Source organism: Carcharodon carcharias, chromosome 13 (genome assembly GCF_017639515.1).
Source record: "Carcharodon carcharias isolate sCarCar2 chromosome 13, sCarCar2.pri, whole genome shotgun sequence".
Lineage (NCBI taxonomy): Eukaryota > Metazoa > Chordata > Chondrichthyes > Lamniformes > Lamnidae > Carcharodon > Carcharodon carcharias.
The window spans coordinates 103248755-103262929 of NC_054479.1; the positions used below are offsets into that span (position 1 = coordinate 103248755).

Below are 14175 nucleotides of genomic sequence, written 5' to 3' on the forward strand. Positions count from 1 at the left end.
AATGTGTTCCATCTTTATCGGAGCTCCATGTTTGAATCCCTCTAATCAGGTTTCCGCCTCAACCACAGTACCAAACCAGTTCTTATCAAGGTCGCAAATGACATCCTCTGTGACTGTGACAAAAGGTAAACTTTCCCTCTTTGTACTTCTCGACTTGTCTGCATATGGTTGACCATACCATTCTTCTTCAACATCTCTTCACAGTAATTTGGCTGGGTGGGATTGGTCTCACCTGTTTCTGAACTTTTCTATCTAATTATAGGCAGAGAATCACTTCCAATAGCTTCTCGTCCTGCTCCTGCATCATTACCTGTGGTGTGCCCCAAGGATCTATCTTTCGCATCCTCCTATTTGCCATCTACATACTGTCCCTTGGCCACATCATCCAAAAGTAGTGTTAGGTTTCAAGGTATGCAAATGATACCCTCCATCTCATCATCACCTCTCCCGACTCCTCCACTGTTGCTAAACGATCAGACTGCTTATCCAATATCCAATTCTGGGTGAGCAGAAATTTCCTCATATTAAATATTGGGAAAACTGAAGCCATTATTTTTCATCCCCAATCAAAATTCTGTTCCCTAGCTACTGATTCCATCCCTTACCCTGGCAGCCATCTGAGATTAAGCCAGTCTGTTCGCAACGTTGGTGTCATATTTAACCCTGTGAAGAGCTTCCGACCATATATTTATATCACTACCAAGATTGCCTATTTCTCATTAACATTGCCCGACTTTACTAATCTTAACTCATCTGCTGCTGAAAGGCTCATTCGTGCCTTTGTTACCTCTGGACTTGAGTATTCCAATGCACCCCTGGTTGGTCTCCCACATTACACCCCACATAAACTTGAAATCATCCATAACTCTACTGCCTGTGCCCTCTCAGAAACTCCTGTTCCCCTATACCGCCTATGCTATTTGACCTCCATTGCCTTGATTTTAAAACTCTCATTCACACATGGCCTTGCCTCTCCCTTTCTCTGTAATCTCCAGCCCCACAACCCTCCGACATAGCTGTGCTCCTCCAATTCTGACCTCTTCTCCATTTGTGGCTGCACCTTCAGATGACTCGGCCCAAACTCTGGAATACCCTCCCTGCACCTCTCCACCTTTCTACCTCACTTTCCTTCTTTACCACACTTTGACCAAGCTTTTGGCCATCTGAATTAATATCTACTTATACAGCATGTTTTGTTTCATAATGTCGCTGTGACGTGCCTTGGGAGGTTTTATTATGTTTGAGTTGCTGGATCTGTTCGGACTCTATCCCATTTAGCACGGTGATAGTGCCACACAACATGGGAGAGTGTGCCCCCAGTGTGAAGCTGGGACTGGGTCTCCACAAGGACTCTGCAGTGGTTGCTCCTATGCTGCTGCAGACAGTTACATCTGCAGCAATGAGGATGTGAAGGGTACTTTTCCTTCTTTATCAGATCTGTGTGGTTTGTGGATCTTGGGAAGGAGGTGGAAGTGGGCTGTATGGGGGCTGGAGATCATATGGGAAGATCTCCAATGGAGATGAGCTCTACTCCCTGCTTTTCTGGGGAGGGGTGGGGGGGGGAATAGTGCTATTTGTGAGCGCGTGCGCATGCGCGTGGTGTAAAAAGACCGTTTGCATTGCGCTACATTAAAGCTCGCCTTTCGCAAGGATCAGTTTGAAACCATGAATTAAAAATGAGACTGCGGATATTTCTCAATGTGATATTTGACATGAGCCTCAGCTGCGCCTCTCCCTGGATGCGAATAACTGGCGGCCCAGCGCTCTGTGTACGGCCTTATCCTAGCAACCGGGCGGCTCTCTCTCACTGGGATCCCTCCGCCGCACTGCGGAGAGTGGGGAGGCGGAGGGAGACTGATAAAGAACGCTGGATAAAGAGTTCCCGCCTCAGTGGCAGAGACGACAGACGAGGCAGCAACGTCCTGTTAAACATGGATTGTCAGCATTGTGAGCCAGGCTGTGTGTTTCATACACACCAGCTGAACCCTCAGGTAAGGGGACATTTCTTACCATTATTCTCAGTTGTATGTGGCTGTGAGGATGCATGATGAGTTAAGATGCACCTCAGGGATAGTGGTTGATGATATCCACATAATACAGTAACAACGTAGATGGCTAACATTTGTGTTCACATTGTTTTTATAGTAACAGATAATGCTTAATTTGATTACTAGAAATTGACAGTTTGAGCATATTGTTTCCGACGTTTGCAGACAGTTCTGTATTGTACTGTTTCTGTTGAAGAGTCATTCGGACTTGAAACGTTAACTGTTCCTCTCCGCAGATGCTGTCAGACCTGCTGAGTTTTTCCAGGTATTTTTGTTTTTGTTCTGTATTGTACTGTTTCTGGACTGAATATGGAGTTATCTATTTACTTTATAAATATTCCATGATAGAATTAGAATTCAATTAAAATCTGGAATTAAAAGTGATGACCATGAAACCATTCTCGATTGTCAAAAAATTGCACAATCGCACAAGGTTCAGCACAGTTCGTGATTCCTCAGATATTGAAGCAGTCCATGTCCAAATGCAGCAAGACCTGAACAATATCCAGGCTTGGGCCGACAAGTGGCAAGTAGCATTTGCGCCAGACAATGACCATCTCCAACAAGAGAAAATCTAACCATCACCCCCTGATGTTCAATGGCATTACCATCACTGAATCCCCCACTATCAACATCCTGGGGGTTGCCATTGACCAGTAACTGAACTGGACTAGCCATATAAATACTGTGGCTACAAGAACAGGCCAGAGGCTAGGAATCCTGCGGTGAGTAACTCACCTCCTGACTCCCCAAAGTCTGTCCATCATCTACAAGGCACAGATCAGAAGTGTCATGGAATACTTCCCACTCACCTAGAAGGACAAGGGCTGTAGGTGGGTGGGAACACCACCACCTGGAAGTTCCCCTCCCAATCACTCTCCATCCTGACTTGGAAATATAATCGTCATTCCTTCACCATTGCTGGGTAAAGATCCCGGAACTCTCTTCCTAACAGCACTGTGAGTATACCTACAGCACATGGACTGCAGCGGTTCAAGGCAGCTCACCACCACCTTCTCAAGGGCAACTAGGGATGGGCAATAAATGCTGGCCCAGCCAGTGAAGCCCACATCCTATGAAGGAATTTTTAAAAACCCATCTGATACACATTTTGTTCACTAATGTCCTTTAGGGAAGGAAATCTGTTGTCCTTACCAGGTCTGGCCTACATGTGACACCAGGCCTACAGCAATGTAGTTGACTCTTAAATGCAGTCAGAAATGGAATCAGTCCCAGACACCACCAATACCACTGTCCCAATGACAGGACAGTCCCAGCAGAGGTGGTGGCACAGTGGTTGGGGTTTCCCTGGGAGTCTTCAACATAGACTCCAGACCCCATGAAATCTCATGGCATCAGGTCAAATATGGGCAAGGAAACCTCCTTCTGGTTACCACGTACAGCATCTCCCCCCACTTCAGATGATGAATCAGTGCTTCTGCATTTTGGAACACCACTTGGAGGAAGTACTGAGGGTGGCAAGAGTGGCTTGGTAGCACCACTGCTAGCCAAGTCTAAAGGACCTAGCTGCTACACTGGCTCTGCATCAGGCGGTGAGGCAACCAACAAGAGGGAAGGATATACTTGACTTCATCCTCATCAATCTGCCTGTCGCAGATGCGTCTGACCGTGACAGTATCAGTTGGAGTGATCATCACACAGTCCTTGTGGAGGCAAAATCCTGTCTTCACATTGAGGATACCCTCCATGGTGTTGTGTGGTACTACCATCATGCTAAATGGGATAGTTTTGAACAGATCGAGCAACTCAAGACTGGGCATCCATGAGGCAGCAGAATTGTATACAACCACAATCTGTAACCTCATGGCCTGTACCATTACCACCAAACCAGTTCAATGAAGAGTGCAAGAAGGCATGTCAGGAGCAACCCCAGGCATACTTTAAAATGAGGTGTCAGCCTGGTGAAGCTACAACTCAGGACTACTTGCATGCCAAACAGCGTAAGCAGCATGCGATAGAGCTGAGTGAACTCACAAACAATGGATCAGATCTAAGCTTTGCAGTCCAGTTGTGAATGGTAGTAGTGTTAAACAATTAACAGGAGGAGGATGCTCCACAGGTATCCTGTTTTCAATAATGGGGCAGCGCATCACATCAGCGTAAAAGATAAGACTAAAGCATTTGCAAAATTCTTCAGTCAGAAGTACCGAGTGGATGATCCATCTTGGCCTCCTCCTGAGTTCCCCAGCATCATAGGTGCCAGTCTTCAGCCAATTTAATTCACTCCACGTGATTTCAAGAAATGGCTGAAGGCACTGGATACTGCAAAAGCTACGGGCTCTGACAATATTCTGGCAATAGTACTGAAGACTTCTGCGCCAGAACTTGCCGTGACCCTAGTCAAGCTGTTCCAGCCAGCTACAACACTGGCATCTACCCTGCAATGTGGAAAATTACCCAGGTACACAAAAAGCAGGACAAATCAAGCCCAGCCAATTAGTGTCCCATCAGTCTACTCTCCATCATCAGTAAAGTGACGGAAGAGGTAATTAACATTGCTTCAAATGGCACTTACTTAGCAATAACCTGCTCACTGACTCTCAGTTTGGGTTCTGCCAGGATCACTCAGCTCCTGACCTCATTACAGCCTTGGTTCAAACATGGATGAAACAGCTGAACTCCAGAGTTGAGGTGAGGGTGACTGCCCTTGACATGAAGGCAGCATTTGACCAGGCATGGCATCAAAGAGGCCTCGGAAAACAGTGGGAATTGGGGGAAAATTCTCCGCTGGTTGGAGTCATAGCTAGCAAAAGGAAGATGGTTGTGGTTTGTGGAGGTCAGTCATCTCAGTTCCAGGACATCACTGCAGGAGTTCTTCAGGGTTGTGTCCTGGGCCCCGCCATCTTTAGCTGCTTCATCAATGACCTTCCTTCCGTCATAAGGTCAGAAGTGGGGATGTTCACTGATAATTGCACAATGTTCAGTACCATTCTCAATTCCTCAGATAATGAAGCAGTCTGTTCCCAGCAGCAAGACCTAGACAATACTAATGCTTGGGCTGATAAGTGATAAGTAACATTTGCATCACACAAGTGCCAGGCAATGATCAACTCCAAAAGGAGAGAATTCAACCATTGCCCCTTGACATTCAATGGCATTACCATCTCTGAATTCTGTACTATCAACATCCAATTAACATTGACCAAAAACTGAACTGGACTAGCCATATAAATACTGTAGCTGCAGGTTAGAGGCTAGGAATTCCGAGGTGAGTAACTTACCCCCTGACTCCCCAGGTCCTATCATACGAACATATGAATTAGGAACAGGAGGAGGCCACTCGGCCCTTCAAGCCTGCTCCACCATTCAATAAGATCATGGCTGATCTAAATGTAACCTCAAACCCACATTCCTGCCTCCCCCGATCACCTTTTGCTCCCTTGTTAATCAAGAATCTATCTAGCTCTGCCTTAAAAATATTCAAAGACTCTGCTTACACCCACTTTGAGGAAGAGTTCTAAAGACTCACAACCCTCTGAGGGAAAAATTTTCACCTCATCTCTGTCTTCAGTGAGCTATCCCTTATTGTTAAACAGTGATCCCTAGTTCTAGATTCTTGCACAAGAGGAAACATCCCCTTCACATCCACCCTGTCAAGATCCCTCAGGATCTTTAAAGGTTTCAATTAAGTTGCCTCTTACTCTTCTAAATTTCAGTGGATACAAGCCTAACCTGTCCAGCCTTTCCTCATAAGACAACCCGTCCATTCCTGGTATTAGTCTAGTAAGCCTTCTCTGAACTGCTTCTAACGCATTTACATCTTTCTTTAAATAAGGACACCAGTACTGTACAGAGTACTCCAGATGTGGTCTCACCAGTGCCCTGTATAAGTGAAGCATAACCTCCCTATTTATGTAATCAATTCTCCTCACAATAAATGATAATATTCTATTAGCTTTCCTAATTACCTGCTGTACCTGCATACTAACCTTTTGTGATTCATGCACTAGGACACGCAGATCCCTCTGAATCTCAGACCTCTGCAATCTCTCACCATTTAGTTAATAAGCTTTTTTATTCTTCCTGCCAAAATGAATGATTTCACATTTGCCCACAGTATACTCCATTTACCAGATCTTTGCCCACTCGCTTAACCTATCTATGTCACTTTGTAGCCTCTTTATATTCTCTTCACAATCTACTTTCCTACCTATCTTTGTGTCATCAGCAAATTTAGCCACCTTTTTCCTTCACCCAAGTCATTTATATAAATTGCAAGAACTTGAAGCCCCAGCACTGATCCCTGTGGCACATCACTCATCACATCTTGCCAACTAGAAAAAGACACATTTATGTCAACACTCTGCTTTCTGTTAGCAAACCAATCTTCTATTCATGTCAACATGATATCCGCTACACCATGAGCTTTTATTTTCTGCAATAACCTTTGATGTGGCACTCAATCAAATGCCTTCTGGAAATCTAAGTATAGTACATCCACCGGTTCCCCTTTATCCAAGCATTTGTGACTCCTTCAAAGAACACCAATAGCTTGGTTAAACATGATTTCCCTTTTACAAAACCGTGTTGACTCTGCCTAATTGCCTTGAATTTTTTGAAGTGCCCTGCTATAACATCTTTAATAATAGCTTCTAGCATTTTCATTTTTTGTTGTTCTTTATATTCTTTCCAATCTCCTGACCTGCGTTTTTGTGTAATTCTATGCTTTTTTTGTAAGTTTGATACTTTCTTTAACTTTTTTAGTTAACCACGGATGGTGGGCCCTCCCTTTGGAATTTTTCTTTCTCATTGAAATGTATATATTCTGTGTATTCTGAAATATCCCTTTAAATGTCTGCCACTGAACTGCTATTAACATATGCCTTAACCTCATTTGCCAGTTCACTTTAGCTAGCTCTGCTTTCATGCCCTCATAATTGCCCTTATTGAAGTTTAAAATGCTAGTCTTGGACGCACTTGTTTCTCCCTCAAAATGAATGTAAACTTCAATTATATTATGATCGTTGCTACCTAGGGGTGCCTTCACTCTGAGGTTCTCAATTAATCCTATCTCGTTCCTCTATACCAGGTCTAATATAGCCTGCTCTCTGGTTGGCTCCAGAATGTGCTATTCTAAGAAACGATCTCGAAAACATTCCATGAACTCCTCATCTACACTACCTTTACCTGTCAGAGTTTTCCAGTCTATGGGCAGGATTTTCCCGTTGGCGAGCAGGGTTGGGGCCAGCTCGCAGACGCGTAAAATGACACACAGTGACATTGGACGGACTTCCTGACATCACTGTGCCCCACTAAAATTTTCAGGTAGGCGGGGGTGCAGCAAAATCAGCTGTGCACCCGCCAACCTGTCAATAGCCAATTGAGGTCATTGACAGAGTCAGTTAAGTAATTAATGGACCTGCCCGTCCAACCTTAAGGTTGGCGGGCAGACCAGGAGCCCAGGCGGGAATTAGAAAAGGCATGAAACCTCATCCATGGGCAGGATGAGGTTTCATGTAGGTTTTAAAAAATTTAATTAAAGTTTTTAAAAAATTTATGGCCATGTCCCAACTCATGTGACAATGTCACATGAGGGGACATGTCAGGGAATTTTTTTTTCTATTTTTAATATTTTTTACTGTAGAGACGATCTCCCTGAGGCAGCACTTAGCCTCAGGGAGATGAGTGCGCTCTTTCGTGAGCATGTGCGAAAGAGCACACTCTCAGGTTTAGGGATTCCTCCCTGCTGGCACGGGGAGTGCATAATGCTTCCGTGCAGACGTCACGCCGGACAGGCCTTAATTGGCCCGCCCACGTAAAATGGCGGCACGCCCCCAATTGGGGGTGCCGATTGGCGCCCACACTTCAACTTCCCCCCTGACGGGGGGAAAATCCTGCCCTATATGTAGATTAAAATACCCCATGATTATTGCTGTACATTTCTAGCAAGCTCCGATTATCTCTTATTTTATACTCTGTCCTACTGTGTAGTTACAATTAGGAGGCCTGTACAGCACTCCCACCAGTGACCTATTGCCTTTGTCATTGCTCATCTCAACCCAAACCGCTTCTACATTCTGGTTTCCTGAACTTAGGTCATCCGTCTCTAATGTGCTAATACCATCGTTAATTAACAGAGCCACCCCTCCACCTTTTCCTAACTTCCTGTCCTTCCTGAATGTCATAACCCTTCAATATTCAGGTCCCAATCTATGTCATCCTCTAGCCATGTCTCTGTCAGATCATACTTTTTTTATTTCTGTTTGTGCTATCAGTACATCTGTTTTGTTTTGAATGCTACATGCATTTAGATACAGAGCCTTTAGTTTTGTCCTTTTATTGTTTTTGTAATGTCTAGTCTTATCTGCTGATTTACTCTTAGATTTTACTCTCTGTCCTTCCTGTCATAGTCTGTTTATCATTTCCCATATTAATACCTTCTCTCTTGTCTTGTCTCTATTGTTTGGTTTTCTACATCTTCCCAACTTCCGCTCCCTCTAAACCTATCACTCTATGACTACAATCTAGCTTTTTTCTTCTTCTATGGATGTGGGAGGTGCTAGCAAGGCCAGTATTTATTACTCATTGAGAAGGTGGTGGTGAGCCACCTTCTTGAACTGCTGCAGTCCATCTGAGCAGGTGCACCCACAGTGCTGCTGGGAAGGGGGTTCCAGGATTTTGATCCCGCTACAGGGAAGAAATGGCAAAATAGTTCCAAGTCAGGGTGGTCTGTGGCTTGAAGGGGAACTTGCAGATGGTAGTGTTCCCATGTATTGGCTGCCCTTGTCCTTCTAGGTGGTATCTAGATACCATGGGTTCGGAAGGTGCTGTCGAGGGAGCCTTGGTGCGTTGCCCCTGCTATTCAGCTTAAAACCCTCTCTACTTCCCTAGTTAGTTGGCTTGCACAGACATCAGCCCCAGCATGGTTCAGCTGTCCACCATTTACAGGATACAAATCAGGAATGTAATGGTATACTCTCCGCTTGCCTGGATGAATGCATGTCTAACAACATTCAAGAAACTCAACACCATCCAAGGCAAAGCAGCCCGCATGATTGGCACCCCATCCACCTTCATCATTCACTCCTTCCACCACTGATGGACAATGGCAGCAGATTGTACTATATACAAGATGCACTGTAGCAACGCACCAAGGCTCCTTCGACAGCACCTTCCGAACCCATGGTATCTAGATACCACCTAGAAGGACAAGGGCAGCCAATACATGGGAACACTACCATCTGCAAGTTCCCCTTCAAGCCACAGACCACCCTGACTTGGAACTATATTGCCATTTCTTCCCTGTTGCGGGATCAAAATCCTGGAACCCCCTTCCCAGCAGCACTGTGGGTGCACCTGCTCAGATGGACTGCAGCAGTTCAAGAAGGTGGCACACCACCACCTTCTCAATGAGTAATAAATACTGGCCTTGCTAGCACCTCCCACATCCATAAAAGAAGAAAAAAGCTAGATTGTAATCATAGAGTGATAGGTTTAGAGGGAGCGGAATTTTTAAAATGCATCCAGGAGAGCTTCTTAAGCCAGTATGTAGAAGGTCCTACAAGAGAGGGGGCGGTCCTGGACTTAATTTTAGGGAGTGAAGCCGGGCAAGTGGTAGAGCTATCAGTAGGGAAGCATTTTGTAGATAGTGATCATAACTCCGTTAGATTCAAGGTTATTATGGAAAAAGACAACCATGGGACCGAAATCAGAGTTCTAAATTGCAGGAAAGCCAATTTTAATAAGATCAGATATGATTTGGCCAGAGTGGACTGGGAGCAGATACTTTTAGGTAAATCTGCATCACAGCAGTGGGACTCATTCAAGAAGAAAACAGGGAGAGTACAAGGCCAACATATTCCAGTAAAGATAAAGGGTGGGACCAACAAATTCAGGGAACCCTGGATGTCGAGGGATATACAGGATTGGATAAAGAGAGAAAGGGAAGCTTATGGCAGGTACCGAGGGCTCAAAACAGCAGAAGCCCTAGAGAAATATAGAATGTGTAGGGGGGAACTTAAAAAGGAAATTAGAAGAACAAAAAGGGGGCATGATAAAACATTGGAAAGATAAAATAAAGGAAAAATCAGTTATTTTACAAGTACTTTAAGAGTAAGAGGATATCTAGGGAAAGAGTAGGGCCCATTAAGGACCATGGTGGTAATTTGTGTGTGGAGCTGGAAGACGTAGGTAGGATTCTAAATGAATATTTTGTTTCGGTGTTCACAAGTGAGAGGGACGACGTGAGTATGGAAATCAGGCAGAAGGACTGTGATATAATTAAAGAAATTAGCATAGAAAGGGAGGATGTTCTAAGTGGTCTGGCAGGCTTAAAAGTAGATACATCTCCAGACCTGGATGAAATGTATCCCAGGCTGTTGAGTGAGGCAAGGGAGGAGAAAGCAGGGGTGCGGCAATAATTTTCAATACCTTTCTGGCCACAAGAGAGGTGCCAGAAGACTGGAGGACAACCAATGTGGTACCGTTATTCAAGAAGGGAGGAAGGGATAAACCAGGGAACTATGGGCCAGTCAGTCCAATCTCAGTGGTGGGGAAACTATTGGAAGCAATTCTGAGAGACAGAATTAATCTTCACTTGAAGAGGCAGGGATTAATCAAGGACAGTCATTATGGTTTTGTTAAGGGGAGGTCATGCCTGACCAATTTGATTGAATTTCTGGAAGAGGTGCCCAGATGTGTAGATGAGGGCAATGCATTTGATGTAGTCTACTTGGACTTCAGCAAGTCTTTTGATAAGGTCCCGCATGGGCGACTGATAATGAAGGTCCACAGCAATCTGGCAAATCGGATCCAGAATTGGCTGAGTGGCAGGAAGTAGAGGGTGATAGTCGAGGGGTGTTTTTGTGACTGGATGCCTGTGTCCACTGGGGTTCCACAGGAAGAATTTTTTCACCCAGAGGGTTTTGTGAATCTGGAACTCACTGCCTGAAAAGGTGGTAGAGGCAGAAACCCTCATAAGATTTAAGTAGTATTTGGATGTGCACGCGATGCCATGGCATACAAGGCTTTGGGCCTAGTGCTGGAAAATGGGATTAGAATAGTTAAGCAATTGTTTGACTGGCACAGACTCGATGGGCTGAAGGGCCTTTTTCTGTGCTGTAGACCTCTATGACTCAACGACTCTATGACATTGCAGAGGAAGAGGAGCAGATGGATGGCCCAGAGAATGCAGTCTACTGATTTATGGTTTGAAAAAACAAGGTGTAAAGTGGCAAATAATTCCCAATGATAACAATTTGCATTTATATAGCACTTTTGAAGTAGTAAACATCTTAAGGCAGTCTACAGAAGTGGAACAGACACTGAGTAGCAGTAGAAGATTTAGTCGTGATTCAAGGTATGGTCAAAAAAGTAGGTTTCGAGGAAAAGGAAGAATGGTAGTAAGACTAAGGAATTTAGGAAGCATGTTTCACAGTTTAGAAAATATGGTGCAAATAACTGAAGACTTTGTTATTAGAGCTGGAGGCAGGGATCATACAAAGGAAACTAGAGTTGCAGGAGTGGAGGGCATAATCTGGAAGAGGTTGCAGAGGTAGATTGAGGCAAAGCCACAATGGGAGTTATAAATGAGAAGAAAGATCTTGAATTTAATATACTGGGTTCAGGAATTGACAAAGACCAGGAGTGATAGATGAGTAGGACTTTGTGTTTTATAGGGTGCAGGCAGTTGGCTTTAGAAACAGTGAGAGTTTCAGGTGGATTATGGGAGGCTGCTGAGGTAAATATAATAGATGTTGAACCACGGAGTTAATGAAGGAGAAGTAGTAGTGTAGTTAGTTGTAGTGTAGTTAAGGCAAATGTAGGGTTGAGTGATGCTGAAGTGGAAAGGAGGAGCACTTCGTGATGGATTTAAAGCTGAACTCCAGAACATAACAAGATTGTACACCATTGTATTCAACCCGAGTAAGCAGTCAGGGAAGGGGAATAGAGTGGGAACTAGGGTGCGGAGTTTTTGGTGGGAACTGAAAGAAAGGAAGAACTTGCTTTTATATAGTACTTTAATGTAGAAAATATCCCAAGTTGTTGCACAGAGGCATGATTGGGCAAAATTGAATGCTGAGGAATGGGATAGTAGGAGAGGTGACCAAACATTTGGTCGAAGAGGTGGTTTTTAAAGAGGCTCCTAAAGGAGAACAAGTGGAAGGGTTTAGGGACCTCAAAACTTTAAAAAATGTAATCACTGTTCTTTGTAGGCAAATATGACAGATATTTTGTGCACAGCAAAGTCCACCGGGCAGCAGTGGAATAAATGGCCGGTTACTCTGCTGCCTTGCTCTTCTTAACTAATGTCATGGAATCTTTTATATCCACATGATCAGGAAGATGGCTGTCAGCTTGAAGTCTGTCTTGAACAAGCATCTCAGAAATTGCACCACTTGCTCAGTGTCAACCTAGTTATGTGCTCAAATATTAAAACAGGTCTTAACATTTTGCTTCAGTCTTCAATATTAAGTTGGGTATTTATTATTTAGCATGTACATAGTCACAGAACTAAGCAATAGCCTTGTCGGTGGCTGGATGGAGTTCTTTAATCTCATCTTCAAGTTTAGTCAGCGGACGTTCCTCAATAATGTGAGTCATTGTTTGGACTGCAGCACAGCTGCAGCCTGGATGGCCTTGGAGACCCCACTGATGTTGGGTGGCTGCGCAGAGGTTTTGGCCATTCCATGAATGAGTTAAAAGGTCCCATAGTCACCGTGGGAGATCAAAGCCAGGTGGACAAGCAGTAGGATCTACAATGAGCAAATGGTTTCTGGTGGATCTTTTACCCTGCCAATCCTCCTGCCATAGGTCCTCAGCTGTTACTCCTTGGTGCGGTGAGTTTAAAAGTATGAGATGGTGTTAAGGAAAGCATACTGCTGGTGGGTTGAGGTGGTCATTGAATAAGGGCAGGCTTGTGTTGGAGTAGACCTTCTCCAGTAGCTTGGCTGTTGCAATTACCCTCCTGATGTCAGGAGTAGGGAGCATTGTTGCTCAGCACTGGGATCCAGGAGAGGTGAGTTGGTTGAAGAGTACCTATGATGATGTGCATTATTGAAGTTGAGTTGCACATTGATTAGTTTGATGTGGGCAGATTGGTACCATACTGGTGCACAGTATTCTGCAGTTGAGCACATGATGGCAAGAGGAGAGGTCCTTAGGGTCTTGAGGTACCAGCCAGTTTACTGAGGAGGTTATTGCAGATTTAATTTTTTTCTACAGCCTTGATAAGGTGATGTTAGGGTTCTGTCAAGGGTGATGCCTAGATAAGCAGGGTGGGGACCCTGCTTCAGTCTCTGACCATCCAGGGTGATGCTCAGTCCCCTCTTAGCATTGTGAAGAAGACTGTTTTATTGGTGCTCGATTGTCGGCACCATGATTTGCAATAGTTGGCAAGCTTTGCAATATTGCTGTTTAATGTGTCTTCCACTTATGGAAAGTCTGAGTCTCTATGTCACAGCAATGTTGTCTGCATAGATAAACTTCCAGGACCGGCTGGGTCGTTGGTGTACAAATTGAACAGGGTTGAGGATAAGACAACCCCCTGGGTAGCTCATTGTCTGTTTCCTTCAGGCACTAGTCTTGTCATTCATATGAAATCTGAACTGCCTGTGCTGGAGGAGCAGTTCAATGGCTTCAGTAACACAGGGAGGGAGAACTCTTGGTGTTTTGACAAATAGAGCAATGTGCCAGGCTCTTTCCCTGCAGTGAGGTCAAGGAAAATTGCCCCTATTTTGAGCTTCCTTTGAAAGCCAATTTCAATGAAAGTGGTTAATGCAAGGACCTGATCAAATGTGCTTCTTGCTTGTTGAAAGCTGGCTTGATCTGCTGTAAGATTAGGCACTCCATTACCCTAAAGCGTGTGTGTGTGTGTGTGTGTGTGTGTGTGTGTGTGTGTGTGTGTGTGTGTGTGTGTGTGTGTGTGTGTGTGTGTGTGTGTGTGTGTGTGTGTGTGTGTGTGTGTGTGTGTGTGTGTGTGTGTGTGTGTGTGTGTGTGTGTGTGTGTGTGTCTATATATATATATATCTTGGATAGCAATGAATCAGTGTCCTCGTCACACCAACCATCAATAGCCACCTCACATTGGGGAAGCCAAGGATCTTCCTAGTAAAGTAAACTCAACAAGTCTGCAAACTCAACAAGTCTGCACTTGAAGAATCCTGGT

At 44.5% G+C, this 14175-nt stretch overlaps 1 protein-coding gene across 1 annotated transcript in view; it reads left to right on the forward strand.

The window, feature by feature from the left end:
* The first annotated feature begins 1918 nt into the window (after positions 1–1918).
* ccdc87 (coiled-coil domain containing 87) overlaps positions 1919–14175 on the forward strand; it is a 109541-nt gene continuing 97284 nt past the window's right edge. Inside the window, exon 1 of the mRNA XM_041203112.1 lies at positions 1919–1991. The gene's annotated coding sequence lies outside the window, so the exon portion shown is untranslated. The remainder of the gene's footprint in view (positions 1992–14175) is intronic.